At 49.9% G+C, this 15849-nt stretch overlaps 1 non-coding gene across 1 annotated transcript; it reads left to right on the top strand.

Annotated features, from left to right (window-relative positions):
• Window positions 1-1526: 1526 nt before the first annotated feature.
• On the top strand, window positions 1527-1611 carry TRNAP-UGG. Its single transcript has one exon. It is a non-coding gene; the product is annotated as a tRNA-Pro (tRNA).
• The last annotated feature ends 14238 nt before the right edge of the window (window positions 1612-15849 follow it).

Here is a 15849-nt window from a genome sequence, read left to right as displayed (position 1 = left end):
AACAGCAAGTTGTTTTGATGATAGCTTACCCATCTACAAGTTTTATATGTCAGCAATAGCTTGATAAAGCCATTAAAATACAATAGGAGGTTGTTTTGCTTTTCAAGATGTACACTGAAATATTTGCAGATAAAATGATAGGACGTTTGGAGTTCACTTCAAAGCCATCCAGGGTGCAGGTAGAAGGGGGTGTGGATGACAAAGGGTTGCTCACAGATGACAACTGTCAGAGTTGGATGATGGCTATATTGGAGTGTGATACACTATTCTTTCTAGTTCTTTATGTGTCTTTGAAAAACACTGTAATTCTTTAAAGCTTTGAAAAATAAGGGGCACCTGGGTGGCTCAGTCGGTTAAGCATCTGACTCTTGGTTTTGACTCAGGTCATGATCTCACGGTTCGTGAGTTTGAGCCCTGCATCGGGCTCTGTGCTGACAGCACGAAGCCTGCTTGGGATTCCCTCTCTCCCTCTCTCTGCCCTGCTCATGCTCATGCTCTCTCTCAAAATAAATAAATACATTTTTTAAAGAAGCTTTGAATAATAATGTCTTCAGCAAGAATCACTAACAAATACTTTTTTAGTACCTACTCTGTCTTGTGCACTAGTCTAGGTACTTGAAACACATCAGCAACAAAACAAAGATTCCTGCCTTCCTGGAGCTCACATTCAGGTTGAGGAGGGGGGAGGAGACAGACATAATAAACATAATAAATTATCAAATTCGATGTTATGTTAAAGCGCTATAGCAGAAACTGTGAACAGACTAAGAAGCTCTAGGGGTTGGAGAGGGAGTGGGTTGTAATTTGGAACTGAGTGGTAGGGACCCTGGTGAGAAAACCGGCCATCATTGAGGGAGTTAGCCAGTGTACATCGGGAGGAAGAGCATGTCTGGGAAAGGTCATGGACAAAGGGAAGGCAAGAGGCTGGAGAGTGCCTGCTAAGTTTGAGCAATGGCAAGGAGACCAGCGTGGCTGGAGTGAAGTGAGTTTGAAAAAGTATAGGTCAGTTGCACCTGGGTGGCTCAGTCAGTTAAGCGTCTGATTTTGGCTCAGGTTCATGGGTTCGAGCCCCGCATCGGGCTCTGTGCTGACGGCCAGCTCAGAGCCTGGAGCCTGTTTCAGATTCTGTATCTCCCTCTCTCTCTGACCCTCCCCTGCTCACGCTGTCTCTCTCCCTCTCTCTCAGAAATAAATAAAATATTAAAAAAAAAAAGTATAGGTCAGAGAGCTGTGGGGACCAGGAAAAGATCATGTAAGGCTCGTTTAAGGAGTTTGGCTTTCACCCTGAATTTGATGAGGAGTAATGCAGAGTCCTGAGCAGAAGAGGGCCATGACTGGACTATCTGTAGAGTCACCTTGGCTGCTACACTGAGACTAGACTGTAGGGGTCAGAGATGGTAGCAGGAAGCTCACTTAGGCGGCTCCTACCATCAGGGATGGTGGGTCAGACCAGGGTGATGGTGGTGGAGGTGGGCAGAAATGCTTGCATACAGGATCCATTTTGAAACTGGAGCAGCTAATGGGGTGCCTGGGTGGCTCAGTTGGTTGAGCATCTGACTTGGGCTCAGGTCATGATCTCACAGTTCGTGGGTTCGAGCCCCACATCAGGCTCTGTGCTGATGGCTCAGAGCCTGGAGCCTGCTTTGGATTCTGTGTCTCCCTCTCTCTCTGCCCCTCACCTACTTGCACCCTCTCTCTCTCTCTCTCTCTCTCTCAAAAATAAATAAAACATTAAAAAATTTTTTAAAAAAGAAAAAAGATAGTGGAGCAGCCAAGAATGCACGCCGAGTGAAGGAAAGAAGTCAGGAATGAGTCCAGACAGGAGTCTGAATTACCGGAGCAACTAGATGGATGAAGTCTGTGTCATGCCATCTCACTCAGGGGAGTTGACATAGGACTTGTATTTCACATATAGCGGGTCCAGAGTAAGCCATCCAGGGCCAGAGTGGTGGCTGCACCTTGGCCTTGAGCCCAGACCATCTCCAGCTTTCTTCTCCACCAGTCCTCAGGAATTGTGCCCAGCCTTATGGTCCAAGGTGGAATTCCATCCATCATCATATCAGTATTCCAAATAGCGGGATGTGGAAAGAGGGAAAGTGAGGTGGGGAGGGGGGACGGAGGTGGTAAATGGGCCAGCTGTATTTCAAAACCATTTTCCGGAAGCTTCCATACAACTCTTGCTTACATCCCATTGTCTGGAAGTAAGCCACAGTCCACATCTTCCTCCTGGGATGCCAGGAAATACAGCCTCTATTCCACATATTAAAAAAAAAAAAATCTGGAGGTTTTATTACCGAAGAAGAGGGAGAGAAGGGGAGAGGGTAAGCACATGCAGTCTCTGCTGTACCATCCGTCCACTTGCCCTTCCCAGCGGTTCTTCTGCAAGTAGTGTCAGTTTTATGTCCTTAATAGAATAGCAGAGCTCACATCAGCCAGGCTTGGGAGTCTGCGACACCTGAATTGAAATCCCTGCTCTGTCCCTTAATAGCTATGCGACTTTACACTTCTACTCTGTGATCTTTTGCGTGAGCTTTTCCCAGGCTTGGAATGCCACCACCCTTACTCTTCATACGGCGCACTCCTACTTATGACTCAACACCCAGTCCAAAAGGCCCTGCTTTAGGGATGCCTTCCTTGACTTCATCAGAGTGCTGCTAGGAATCCACTTTCCTTACTTATTGGGATAGTTATGTGCCAATGACTACGGTCTGGGAAAACCCCATCATCTCATTTAATGTTTATGGCCACCTTGCTTTTCTGTGGAGGACGTCACACCCATTTTACAAAGGAGGACAATAAAGCCCAGAGAGGTAAATGGCAGAGTCTATACTGGACTTCAAAGGCCTTGATCTTTCTGTTACTCCCCAGTTCCAGGACACAAGACCTCTGTGTGCCCCTCCAGTGAGAAAGCCTGGCCATACAGCCCCCACCCCTGGGAACCAGTGATCAGGGATGGTGCAGACCTCAAAGCAGTGAGCTGAAGACCCCTGCAGTATGCGTCTGTATCTCACTTTTCCCTGAGCACTAAGTCTAATTCATTTCTGTCTGCCCAGCACACAATTAGCATTCAGAAAATGTTTCTTATGTTTCAACTGTTTCCAAATATTTAAATGTCCGCGTGTGTAAGAATTAAATCAATGGTAGCTATTGTTACCATTGTAATTACTATTATTATTACAATTATTTTGCTGTCATGGGTACAACATTTATGTGCTTGCCCAACTCTTAATGCATATGTTTGTAAAACAAGTCAGTGGAGTGAAAACCCACCAAAGACAACCCAAACAGAGAAAGTCTTTGGAAAGTGGCCACCATAAGATGCAGTGTTTTTCTGGGGGCCGGCCACCCTGTCACAGCTAAACGGGCTTTCATTTCTCAGCGCACGGAGCCCAGGGCATAATCCAGGCACGTTTGATAAAACTTCTGTCTTCTTTCCAAAGCCTTAAATCAAAGAGAAATTTGCTTGCAGCACCGACTTGGAGTCTTAAAAAAACCAGCGCATTAGCATCAACAATGGGATTAATTAGGCTTCCCTGGAAACTGTTCAAACAAAGGATTGCGCAGTTCTCCAGGAAGGTCAGGCTTTTCCTTCTGTTCTGTGGCAGTTATCACCTGCTTGCAGGCCCACCGCTGCTCTAGGTCTGTGCCGTCCCCATCACTGGTTCCCAGGGGTGGGGGGGTCTATGTGGCCAGGCTTTCTCGGAGGAGCAGACAGAGGTCCAGTGTCCTAGGACAGGTCGGGGGTGGGGGGGTAGCGGAAAGATCAAGGGCTTTGAAGTGCACTATGAGCTCCGCCTTTCTCCTCGCAGAGCTTCATTGTCCTGCTCTGTAAAATGGGCATGATATTCTCCACACCTTTCGCCCTAAAAGGTGAAAGAAGTCATGTGATCTTCTCAAACTTCGGTCATTGACACACAGCTATCCCAACCTCACCAAAATGCTGTGCCTCTTTCATGTTAATTACTTCCTGTTTTCTTCTAATCAATATACATTAGGAGAAAAGTCTGTAGTCTTCTTTTAAGAAGAAAAGACAGGATTTTTAAACTGCACAACCAAAAACTATCAAAGGAAAAACTTTTACATTCATGTACCATCAAAAATTACCCTATTTGAGCTAAGCTGTGGGAAGGATTGTAATGTTTGCTGAGTAAGAGGAAAATCCCTCTGGGGCACAGACGGGTGGGTCTCTGTATAGTTTAGCAATTCCCCTTCAGATCTCCCTTCTCAGCCTTTTCTCACTCACATTGTAAAAGTTCCCTGCTGCCTGGAAAGCTGAAGCTTGCATACACTGAAAGGGTGAAGTGAAGAGAGACACACCGTCTCCTGCCTGGATCCCAGTGCATCATGGAAGACACTGGAACATCACCGCAGCTATGGTTTGGACACGTGCAATCCGTCCCATGACTCAGAGTGCCCTGAGGGAAGCCAACTGATCCCCTTTTCCCAGTGTAACTCCAGATGGACTAGAGTATCTTTCCCTTTGAAATGCCTGTATTTAGCCTACTGGAATTCGATTTTTTTTTTCAAACTAATGTATCATCAGTTATAGCTTTTTTTTCGATGCACATGACAGAAAAATCCTTCCTGGAAGTATGAAAGTAAACAGTAGGAATTTACTGGCTTATATACCTAAATAGCCCAAAGGCTTCAGGCAAGGCTTGATCCAGAGCCAAGATTACGTGACTAGAATAAGTTTCTCTGTCCATTTATTAGCCTTGTTTTCTTACTGTGGCTTCCTTCTCTGCAAGCTGTCCTCCTGTGGTCATAAATAACTAATTTGAGCTCACAGGGCTCATGTATCTAAATCCAAGCCCAAGAAATATGGAAACCTCACTGAGGTGGTCTTCTTAGCAAATCGTGGAATCTGTTCTGATTGGAAATTTGAGGGCACATGCTGATACTGACGCCCAAACCAATCAATTCCTGTCACCAGGGGTTATAGCTCTTTGATTACTCACTTCTGGGTCAGTCAATTCCTCCAGAAAGGCACAGCCGGAAAGCAGTGCCGGGGGTGGCCTCACCGAGGGAAACTAGGGAGCCGTTTACAGGCAGAATGAATGGATGTTGGCCAGAAACCACACATGTTCAGGCTGCCAGTATTCCGTTCTGCTGCTTCCAATAGAAAAGCAAAAGATCAAAAAGGCTTCAACAAGATAGGAATACAGTTCTCTCTCACCTAAAAGAAATATGGGGGTGGGTATTGCAAGGCTGGTGTGATGTTATCAAGAATTTGCACGTAGCGTCTATTATCCAGGTTATACCCTGGTCCTAGCCGGATGCCGTAGGCATAACCTGCCATCCGGAGGTGGCAGTACGAGGAAGCAGACACTATGTAGGGGGAACAGGAGGCCAACGGGCTCCCTCGCAGCTGAGCTAACAACCACTCACATCTCTGGGACCGTATCTAGTGCCACGGTACGGAAGGAAGGCTGGGTGAGGAAATTCTCACTTCCTCTGAGAAGTGGGATACATTAGAACAACCCAGGTCTGGTGTCCAGCCTTGGGGGAGGGGGACTCGGTAGATGTCTGTTGATGACTCTTTTGAGGTAGAGGGCATAAAAGGGCAGGTGGCAGTGGTCGTTACCTGAATGTGAATGGATGCACACACTATTAGATTCTCCTGAGCAATTAACTCGGAAATCCGGAATTGTGCATCAGGATAGATCCACCTGCTTAATACCGAGCCCAGCATTCTCCTGGCACCGCAGCTGCCAGGCATCTCTGAGGCTTAGCACCTTCAGAAGTGATGATTTCCTATCCCTCCAGCAAATTGCTCCACAACGTCCCTTCTTGGCTTATGCTAAATGGACCTTTAAGCTGAGATTGTACCAGTGGCCACTCGAATTTACCCGCCATGTGTTTGTTTGCACAGCTCAGTGTTTTTAAGTATTTTTACCTTGAATGTCTTTGGATGATGCCCACCCCATGAACTTCCCAGGGGTTGGCGGGTCCCGCACAGCCGACCCGCCTGGAGTCTGCAGGTCCTTGCTTTCGATGCATTTTAATTCTGATATGACTTTTAAAGCTAAGCTGTGGATTTTATCTTTTTTTATTTTTACAGGACAGCAAAAGAGCTGAGTCAGTGTGGAGCTGTTTAAAATCCCTCTTCTAAATCATATTTCTCTGGATCCTATATCATCAACATGTCCTGTCTTTTGTCCTTTGTTCCCCACCCCACCTTGTCCACAGGGTGAACTCTCACTGTGTTCCAGAACCATCTCTTTACATGTAGCACTCCCACCTCCATCTAATCCTGGACTCTGACCTCCCAGACTCTTCTGTGTAGCACAGCCCAGCCAGCTACCTGCTGGTGTCCTGGGGTTTTCTCCAAGCTCTGCCCTCTTTGACCTTGAATCTTCTTTCTCTCCTCTAATTCCTGCCTTGTGGCTTTTACTCAAACCCCTGCCTCCACCAGGCACCTGGGGTAGAGGGCTTGGGAGATAAGCTTCCCTTGGCAGATTTGGTCCAGCTGGTGGAGGAAGACAAAGGCTTGTCTAAGAATTTGACCTCATACACGTAAAAGACGATCATGCTTTCAAAGTGACTTGCAGGTCCCACATTTCACAGGCCAAAGGCCCAGGGTGGATGACTGGTTCATTTAGAAGGAGTCACTCTGGGCCCTTTGGGGGTTTAAAGCAAAGGAAGCTTAGAGCTTTGTCTGGGGCCTAGAAGGACACTGCGTTTCTCTGCATCATCAAGTCAGAGGAATGAGGAGCTTTCTCTGGGCAACCAGGAGGCAAGCAAGAGGGGTGCGGGGAGAAGGAAAGCCCCAACCACGCGGGAGCAGGCTGGGCTGTGGGGAGAACGCGGCCCCCGGAGAAGCCGGTCGAGTGCCACTGGAAGGTTTAAGAGCCGTGATTGGAATGACTTGTTTCCTGCTCTGAGCTCTAAGGCCGCTGTGACAACTCCCCTGGCAAACTCCCAGACAAACAGGTTCAAGACAAATCTATTAACACACCATGTCTGTATTAGAGGGGCTGGAGGTAGGAAAGAAGGGGCAGAGAGGGGCTGTGGCCTCGGGCAGAAAGGCTAATGGGGGCCACTAATCGTGTTGGGGGGCAGGACAGGCTCAAGAGACATCAAGAAAATGGAAGACGGCCATCAGGAATTCTCAAGGGGAGTCCTCAGTGTGTGATGAGGACTCAGGCCAATTTGTTGTCCATTAAGGGTGGCCCCAGAAGACCAGGGCCAGCTGGGGTCCTTGTTCTTAGGTAGAAGGGGGGCCGTGCTCAGCCCTGCCTCGCTGAGTCCTCCAGCCCTGCCCTTGGATGCCCAGAGGCTGTGGACCCACTGCCCGGTGCTCAGGGTCCCCGCCGGCTGCTGGCTTCTTCCTCCACGAGGTGGAGATACCTAGTGATCATTGCCAGGGCAGCTCCAGGATTCAGGGGCTGGTTTCTGTCCTGGCCTGTGGCACAGCCACGCATCTGGTTCTTCCCAGCTGCTCAGCTTGCCCTAAACAGGCTGAGCCTGCTGGCGCCTCCGCGAGAGCGTCTTCAGACACCACAGAGGAAGGGGGGTAGTCGTAGGGTAGGGTCGGTGTGGATGCTGCCCTTCCTCCCCCAACTTGGGCCTGGCCTGGACACTCGCATCACCTTTCTGCCATGGTTGGTTCATCTGGAAGGAGTGGGTGGGGATGCCTGCTCGAAGCAAGGAGGAGATGCAGGCAAAGGGCTGATTCAGGGGCGCGGGCCTTAGGTACCACCGTAGGGCTCCAGATGGGTTTTCTGCCACCGGCAGGACCTTAGCCAGCGACCCGCCTGCAGCCCTGTGCCCAGCCCTGAGGAGCCAAAGCTGCCTGGGGTTGGGAATGATGTCAGAGCCGGGCTAGCCGACCCTGCTTGAGGACAGGCTGGTGTGGGACACTCAGTGCCATCAGCAAAGGAGGACGTCCCTGGGAGGGGTGGGGTGAGGCTGGACTGTCCCCTGGTGTGTGGGGAGGCTGGACCCTCTGGGGCTGGGCGGAGGCTGGAATGTCCCCGGGGCAGAGGGGGAGGCTGGACCATGGCCAGGCGGGGGTGGGGGGGTGCTGGACTGTCTGGGGCAGGGTAGAGGCTAGAACGTCCCCAGGGCGAGGGGGGGATGATGGGGAGGTTGGAACGTCCCAGGGGGTGGGGGGAGGTGTGAGGCTGGAACATAAAGGCTCTGAGAGCACAGAGCCCTGCGCTCAGCCCTGACCTGGGCCACCAGCTGTCCAGACTGGCTCAGTGAGTGACGCGGAGCTCTGGCAGGACCCCATGCCTGTCACGGGGGGACCAGCCTGACCCGTTGCTCGCCAGCCCACCCATCAGTGAGGCCCCAGGCCGGTGCCCACCAGCAGGAGCTTGGGAATGAGATGAGTCTGGGGCAATCTCTACTCTGTCCCCCCCACCCCCCCACCCCCCGCTATGGAACGCTAGCAGTCCCCTCCCCTTCCTGAGTCTCCCTTTGCTCTTCGGAAAAATAGAGGTGCCGCCTAACAAGGCAGGAGAATTCCATGAGTTCCTGTTCTTCCCAAGGCATCGTGAAACCCTTCCAGGGCTGCCAGCTTATCCCGTCCCTGTCAGCTGCCCTGACAAATAATGTAACCATCTCAGTTACTCCCCAGAGAAGGCTAGGCCAGGAGTGCTCCGTCCTCTGCCCTCTCACCAATCCTTGAGAGTGGGGCATGGGGAGAAGAGTTGGTCCCCCGCCCCTGAGAACCCCAGAGCCGGCTGTAACCCCCGGGCGAGAGAGGCGTGGCGCCCTACGAATTGCTACAGGAGCTCTGCTCTCTCAGCGAAGTTTGGAAGGACAAGGGCATCCCAGCTGGGCAGACGGTTCTGGAGATGAGGTGGTAGGAGCTGAGGTTAGGGTTCAGGGTAGGTTGTGTCTACACTGCAGAGTGGGTAAGAGGGTGATGGTGCTAGAGCAGGACAGCGTGGCTCAGCTCTGCCCCCGATTGGCTGTGTCTCTGTGCCTCACCCATATGGACAGGCTTGTAATGGCAAAGAAAGTCTGCGATGCATCCCGGACTGACACAGCGACTGGGTCCCAGTAAGTCCTAAGAAAGCCGAACGTTCTTTTATCAGACAGACTTTATTGAGAAGAACCCACCCCAAACTGATTTTAAAACTATCAAATGAAGGGGGCACCCGGGTGGCTCAGTCGGTGAAGCGTCCGACTTCAGCTCAAGTCATGATCTCGCAGTTTGTGAGTTCGAGCCCCATACTGGGGCTCCTTTAGATTCTGTGTCTCCCCCTCTCTGCCCCTCCCATGCTCAGGCTCTGCTGTCTCTCAATAATAAATAAAAACGTTAAAAAAATTGTTGTAAAAAACTACCAAATAAGGGGTCCCTGGGTGGCACAGCTGGTTAAAGCGTCCAACTCTTGATCTCTGCTCAGGTCATGATCTCACAGTTCATGAATTCGAGCCCCATGTCAGGTTCTGTGCTGATGGTGCTGAGCCTGCTTAGAATTCTGTCTCTTCTCTCTGCCCCTCCCCTGCCTGTGCTTCTTCATCCTCTCTCTCTAAATAAATAAAACTTAAAACAAAACAAAACTATCAAAGTGTGGGAAAAAAGGAATTTATTGGCCTTATCATTAAAAAGCCTGGGGTTAACAGCTTCAAGTACTGCTTGATCCACAGGCTGTGCTCCAGGGTGTCCCCTCCTTGGCTGCATATCTCAGTCTCTCCATCCCAGCAGCCAGTTTTGTATGGCAGCTTCTGGGCTCCGTTGCTCATACCCTCCCAGTTCTAGGACTAGCCAGAATGGTGTAAATCTGGAGACCACAAGCACAGCCCCTGGGGTTGCTCTGACCCTATTTGATTGTCTTGCCCGGAGACCCGTGCCCAATCCTTGAGCTGGTCATAGTGCCTGGAAGGGCATGGGGGATGGGATTTGCCCATTGGCCCTGAAGAGCTCCACTTCTGAGACTCAACATGAGCCTCCGCACACTGCATGGGGTCAGTACCAGTCCCTAAATTAGAATCAGAAGCTGGCAGGGGGGCACCTGGGTGGCTCAGTCGGTTAAGTGTCTGACTTCAGCTCAGTCATGATCTCACGGCTCGTGGGTTCTAGCCCTATGTTGGGCTCTGCGCTGACAGCTAGCTCAGAGCCTGGAGCCTGCTTCAGATTCTGTATCTCCCTCTCTCTCTGATCCTCCCCTGCTCATGCTGTCTCTTTCTCTCTTTCTCTCTCTCAGAAAGAAATAAAACATTAAAAAAAAAAAAAAAAAAAGAATCAGGAGCTGGTACCGCAAGTAGGGAACATGGATATCAAACAGGCATATAATGACTCGTTACCCCTCAACAACTGAAGTCACCTAAATATATCTGTCTTCTGGAGCCAGATCCCTACATGGCCTTGACATCAGGAAGGTTCTTCTGTCCCCCTGGAGATGTGGCCTCACTCTGGAGGTGCAGGAGGGCTTTGTCCCCGTACCTCAGGGACGTCTTCACTCCCATGATAAACCAAGCACCGCGTCGAGTGGTGGCATCATACCACCTGATGAAGCAGGAGGAAGTCGGCTCCGTTCATCATGAAAATGGCCCCAATCTTGGGGGAAGCTGAACTGAGTCTGTCTTCGTAACCGCAGAAATCCAATTATCTTCTCTCCAGAAAGTGCGCGGGTGGAGACCACTTTCTCTAATTAATCGGTTCTATTGCCTATGCTGGGCCTTTCAGGGGGCCTGAGATGAGAGTTCTATGTGGGAGGCTGCTCGGGGATGCGAGGCCGAGGGGGCAATCGCCATTAGCTGAGCTCAGCGAAGCAGCAATCCCAGGTCAGCTTTGTTGGAGACGGGCTCCTGCCCTCTGCACTAACATGTGTGCTGCCAGTGCCCAGGGGAGGGGACCCCGTCTTCCCTTTCTTCCTCTATGTATCCCAAGACATGGAGAAATGTCTCCACTCTGGAGCTGACAGGCTGGTTGGAAAGGCTACGTCACTGGCTTATTGCCATTGTCTGGTCAGTGTGTACACTTCCGTCATTTGTCCCTTCTGCTTCGTCCCCTCCACCCCTCCCTTACCCCGGCTAAGTCTTTTTCAGAGAGGACTTCACAGGTGCTCGTTGAGGAGCCCAGACTGGCTACGGTTGCCCGGATCCTACTGACCAGATTGGCACGGACACCTCCTCCATGTTGGCCACTGAAGTATGAATAATGGCCCCCAAAGATAGCCACGGCCTCACCCCCAGAACCTGTGAATGTTACCCGATATGGATTTCAGGGAGACTGGGTTCAGCTGCCTACAAAGGAAGACACACGCAGCAGAAGATAAAGAATGAGTCCCCATTACATGAAGGCTGACTTGCAGAATCTCCTCCACTCAGCCAAACGCCCTGGATGTGAATAGTGTTCCTAACACTCACCGAGCACCTAGTAAACGCCAGGATCCACACACTTTATGTGCGAGACCTCATTCTATCTTCACCATAAACCTAAAAAGAAAGTACTATTATTTTCCCCATTTTATAGATGAGGAAATAATGGCCGAAGATCGTCTTGCAAGTCAGCGGCAGGACCAGGAGCAGATGCGGTTCTTCCTAATTCCGAAGCTTTCCTGCGTGCTGTCCTGCCCGGTCCCATCATAGTCCCCTTGGCCTTGACAGCCAGCCTGCCTTTGATGCTGCTTGAACGTCCAGGGAAGAGTGGACTTCATGCGCACATCCTCGCTGCTCGCAGTTGGAGAGGGGGCCGTAAGGACTGGAGAAACCAGTGGATGAAGGCAGTAGGCTATTTTGCTGGGAGCCCACAGGCTTTCCAAAGCTCAGCTTCCTAATCAGGACCTTCAAACTGCCAACTGCTGGCCCACTTTGGCCCAGAGATGTACTTTTCCTTTCCATGTAGTATCAATGCTTCCCATGCTTGTTTGCTCCTTTTTCTTTTTAATTTGAAAGGCCGTATTTCTTTTTTTTCTTCTTTCTCATTTGAGCATCCCTGAAATCAAGACGCATGCTCAAGTTGCTGTCGGCGAGGCATAAGCTGTGACACATCGTTGCCTTGTGTATGTTGCACCAAGATTTGGCAGAATGGGCGTTAGCGGCTCGCACAGGAAATCCTGGAGGCGACCGTAGAGCAGGCGCAGAGGATGCAACTGTGTGGTGGAATGCAGGTTACCACGATGCTGGCCGAGAAGCGATACCAAGCAATCAGACGCTAAATGGGAAGCCATTTCAGAAGAACGTTAACCAATTAATTTTGCGGGCGATTTCCTTTTCGTGTGCACAGGAGCTTGCTAGATGAGAGAAAATGTGTGTCTATGTAAGTCGAAAATAGCTCTTTCTATACATACAAAAGAAAACTTTAACGATAAGAAAGCCCCGTGTCATAGTTTAACTGGTAAAATGCTCTTTCTTAATGGCATGTGACACAATGATGCAGCTTACAATAGATGACATCACAAATTTGATGAGATAGGATATTTGCTTCCCTCCACCCTGCAAAAAAAAGAAGCTATCTCTTGAGCTCCCATCCAAAAACTTCAAAAGTCTGGTAATACAAGGCCTTTCCTTTGCACAAAAGCTGTGAGCTAGAGGCCTGAGAGGCTGTTGCTCCTTTTGAATGGGGCATCTTTCACTCCAGTTTGCCACAGTCCCCACCACTCCCTACTACATGACCCTAGGCCCTCTTCAGTCATTCTTGTTATTATCTGGCCTCTGTGGGTACTTGCATCTGCTCCCCCTGGAAAGTTAAGTTCAGTCTTGTCTGGCTGGGAAACCAGACACGATCCAATTACGGCCCCAGCAGCAAACAAAATATAGCTTCTGATTATTTCTTTAGATATGCTTGGGGGGAGGAGAGATGAATTCAGACCTAAGAGCAGCTTCGGGGCAACAACCCTTGGGATTCTCTCTTCCTCTCTCTCTGCCCTCCCACACTCTCTAAACAAATGAATAAACAAACAAACAAACAAAGATTTAGAAAAAAGAAAGAAAAAGGAACAAAAGAAGAGTGCCCCTTGGAAGGATATTTTTTGGCAGCGTGCCAAGTATATATCCCAGCATGTCCGTTTCATGGCTAGCCCACTGACCGGCCTCCCAGTCAGTTGATCCCACAGCAATCGCCAACCACTAAACGCATGTCACACTTGTCTTATGAGTGTCCCAGAGACATCCGGGCATGGGTGAAACCGAGCAGAGGATGCAACCCAGGCTCATCGGATCTGCTTCCCAGACATCTATTCGTTCATTTGCAAATTCCTGCGTCCGCCAGGTAGCAGGCTGGGCTGTGGGATGTAGAGACGAAATGCGCATTGTCTGTGGAGAAGAAGCAGGCATAAAACCCGATAACGCGTGGAGTAAGAGTGACGGGAAAAGTGAGGGCTTTCAGAGAGAAGCTACCAGCAAGTTATTTCCAAAGCTGAATACTTGTCTGAGGGACAAGCAGGGGGGACGTGCTCTAGACTGTGGAGGCCGGAAGTCATCTAGTGCTCCAGGAGATGGGCCAGCGTGGGGATGGCGGACACTGGGGAGGCTGGTGAGTCTTGGAGTGTGGACTCTGGGCCTCGTCCTGCCTGCCATAAAGAGGCTTTTAATCGTCAGGGTGGAGGGATGTGGTGAGAGACACATTCAGAGGAAGGGTGGAGGGTGGGCAGGGGGAAGAGAATGAAAGTAGAAGACAGGAGGTTAAGAAAACAGGGCAGTGAGACAAGAGAAGTAGTAATGGGAAAGACTGTAAAAAAGGGAAAATTATACTGAGATACCACCTCACTCTGATAAGAGTGGCTAATATGAACAAATCAGGAGATTCTAGATACTGGCGAGGATGTGAAGAAACGGGCACCCTCCTACACTGTTGGTGGGAATGTAAACTGGTGCAGCCCTCTGGAAAACAGTGTGGAGCTTCCTCAGAAAATTAACACTAGAACTCCCCTAGGACCCAGCAATAGCACTGCTAGGAATTTACCCAAGGGATACAGGAGTGCTGATGCATAGGAACACATGTACCCCAATGTTCATAGCAGCACTCTCAACACTAGCCAAATCATGGAAAGAGCCTAAGTGTCCATCAACGGATGAATGGATGAAGAAGACGTGGTTCATCTATACAATGCAATACTACATGGCAATGAGAAAGAATGAAATCTGGCCATTTGTAGCAACATGGATGGAACTCGAGGATATTACGCTGAGTGAAATAAGTCAGGCAGAGAAAGATAGATACCATATGTTTTCACTTATAAGTGGATCAGGAGAAACTTAATGGAGGACCGTGGGGGAGGAGAAGGGGAAAAATAGTAGGGGAGAGGGAGGGAGGCAAACCATGAGAGACACTTGAATGCTGAGAACAAACTGAGGGCTGATGGGGGTGGAGGAGAGGGGAAGGGGGGATGGGCATGGAGGAGGGCACTTGTTGGGATGAGCACTGGGTGTCAAATGGAAACCAACTGGACAATAAACTAAGGAAAAAAGGGAACATTATTTAAGAGTATTATTCTCTACCTTAATTGAAGGTTAATTGAAGCTTTTGGATCAAATTATGTTTAGACAGTGTTTTAGATACAGTAACACTTGCTGTGTGAACTCATAAACTCCCAAACCTCAGTGGCTTAACTTATCTCTCACTCATGTTATAAAATTCATTGGTGACTGTATTCCATGTAATCATTCACGGACCCAGGCTCTTGTTTTTGAGGCTCTTCTGTCCCCAAGGCGCTTAGAGTCCTGTCTGAGCAGGTGAACAGGGAAAACAAGAAAGGCCACCCCCGTGCAAGGCTTTTCCTGGGCCAGGCATCTCAGGGGTAGCCATACGGCTTCCAACCGCATCTTTTGGCTAGAAGTCAGGGACCACAGCTAGCTGCCTGGGAGTCTAGGAAATGTGACCAAGCTGTGTGTCCAGTGGGGATGGGGTTGGGGGAAGGGGGAGGGGACAGAAACCCAGAACACTGCCACTTTCTCAGAAGATGAGGAAGAAGGCTCTCTAATAACTCTCCAGTTTCTACATTGAACAACTACATAATGGCAATTCCATTAGCCCACGAGAAGGCGACTTGAGGGGACGACTGACAGTCAGACCAACACAGAGCTCGTGGGTATTTGGGTCGAACTGTATACGCAGGTCCTTAGCTTCAGGTCAACCCGAGCCAACAAGGGAGGTTTTGTGAGACCCCGAGAGAAGTTCAAGTCTTCCTGGCCTCTGCTCTCAGTCTTGAGAGGCACAAGTCCAAGGGTGGTCTTCCCACAAAATGGAACACACCCAATCTGGTCCTCTCACCCTTGTGTTCTTCACAGCAATTGTCCCAACCAAACAGAAGCCTCCAAAGGAAAGCCAGCTGCTACAACAGTGTGACCAAGCCTCATTTATCTCAGAATTCTCCAAGGGGAGAGAACAATAGGGGCCTCAAGTCCAGAAATGTTACCACCTTCCTTCCTCTTCCTATACATTTTCTCGTTGTCCTTCTCCGTAAAGCAGTGGTGCAGAGGGGAGTCAATGGGGCTCCCCAGACCTCCCTGCTTCCCTGAGTTCATTAAACTCACGATGAACAGAAGAGATGCCAAGAAACAGAAGCAAAGGGGTTGGATTTCATCCTGGAAGCCAAAGGGAAGCCCAGGGTTGCCGGCCGGCGGAGCCTATGAGGTGCACATCCACACCTCTCAGAGGAGACCCCATCCAATTGCAGATGCAGATGTCACAGGTCAGGGTCATACTTCCTTAATGATTTGCATGGCGATCTCTTCCTCCTGCAACAATCCAGTAGGTCGCGTTTGAGAAAAGGGTCCCATTTGCCCCTTTGGGCAGTCTGCCCAAATCCCATGTTTCAAATCCGCCAGCCTTCAGAGCATGCTCTCTGCTGTGAGTGGGCCTTGTGCAGACAGCGATGGGTAAGATGCACCTTTCCTCGAGGCGTCCGAAGTGTACACAGGGAGGCCCAGGTGAGGAAGGTGAAGGTGAGG

This window comes from Hyaena hyaena, unplaced genomic scaffold (genome assembly GCF_003009895.1).
Source record: "Hyaena hyaena isolate Hyena2069 unplaced genomic scaffold, ASM300989v1 scaffold_1081, whole genome shotgun sequence".
Taxonomy (NCBI): domain Eukaryota; kingdom Metazoa; phylum Chordata; class Mammalia; order Carnivora; family Hyaenidae; genus Hyaena; species Hyaena hyaena.
Note: the sequence above shows the minus strand (reverse complement) of the source record. Positions and strands in the feature narration are given on the sequence as shown.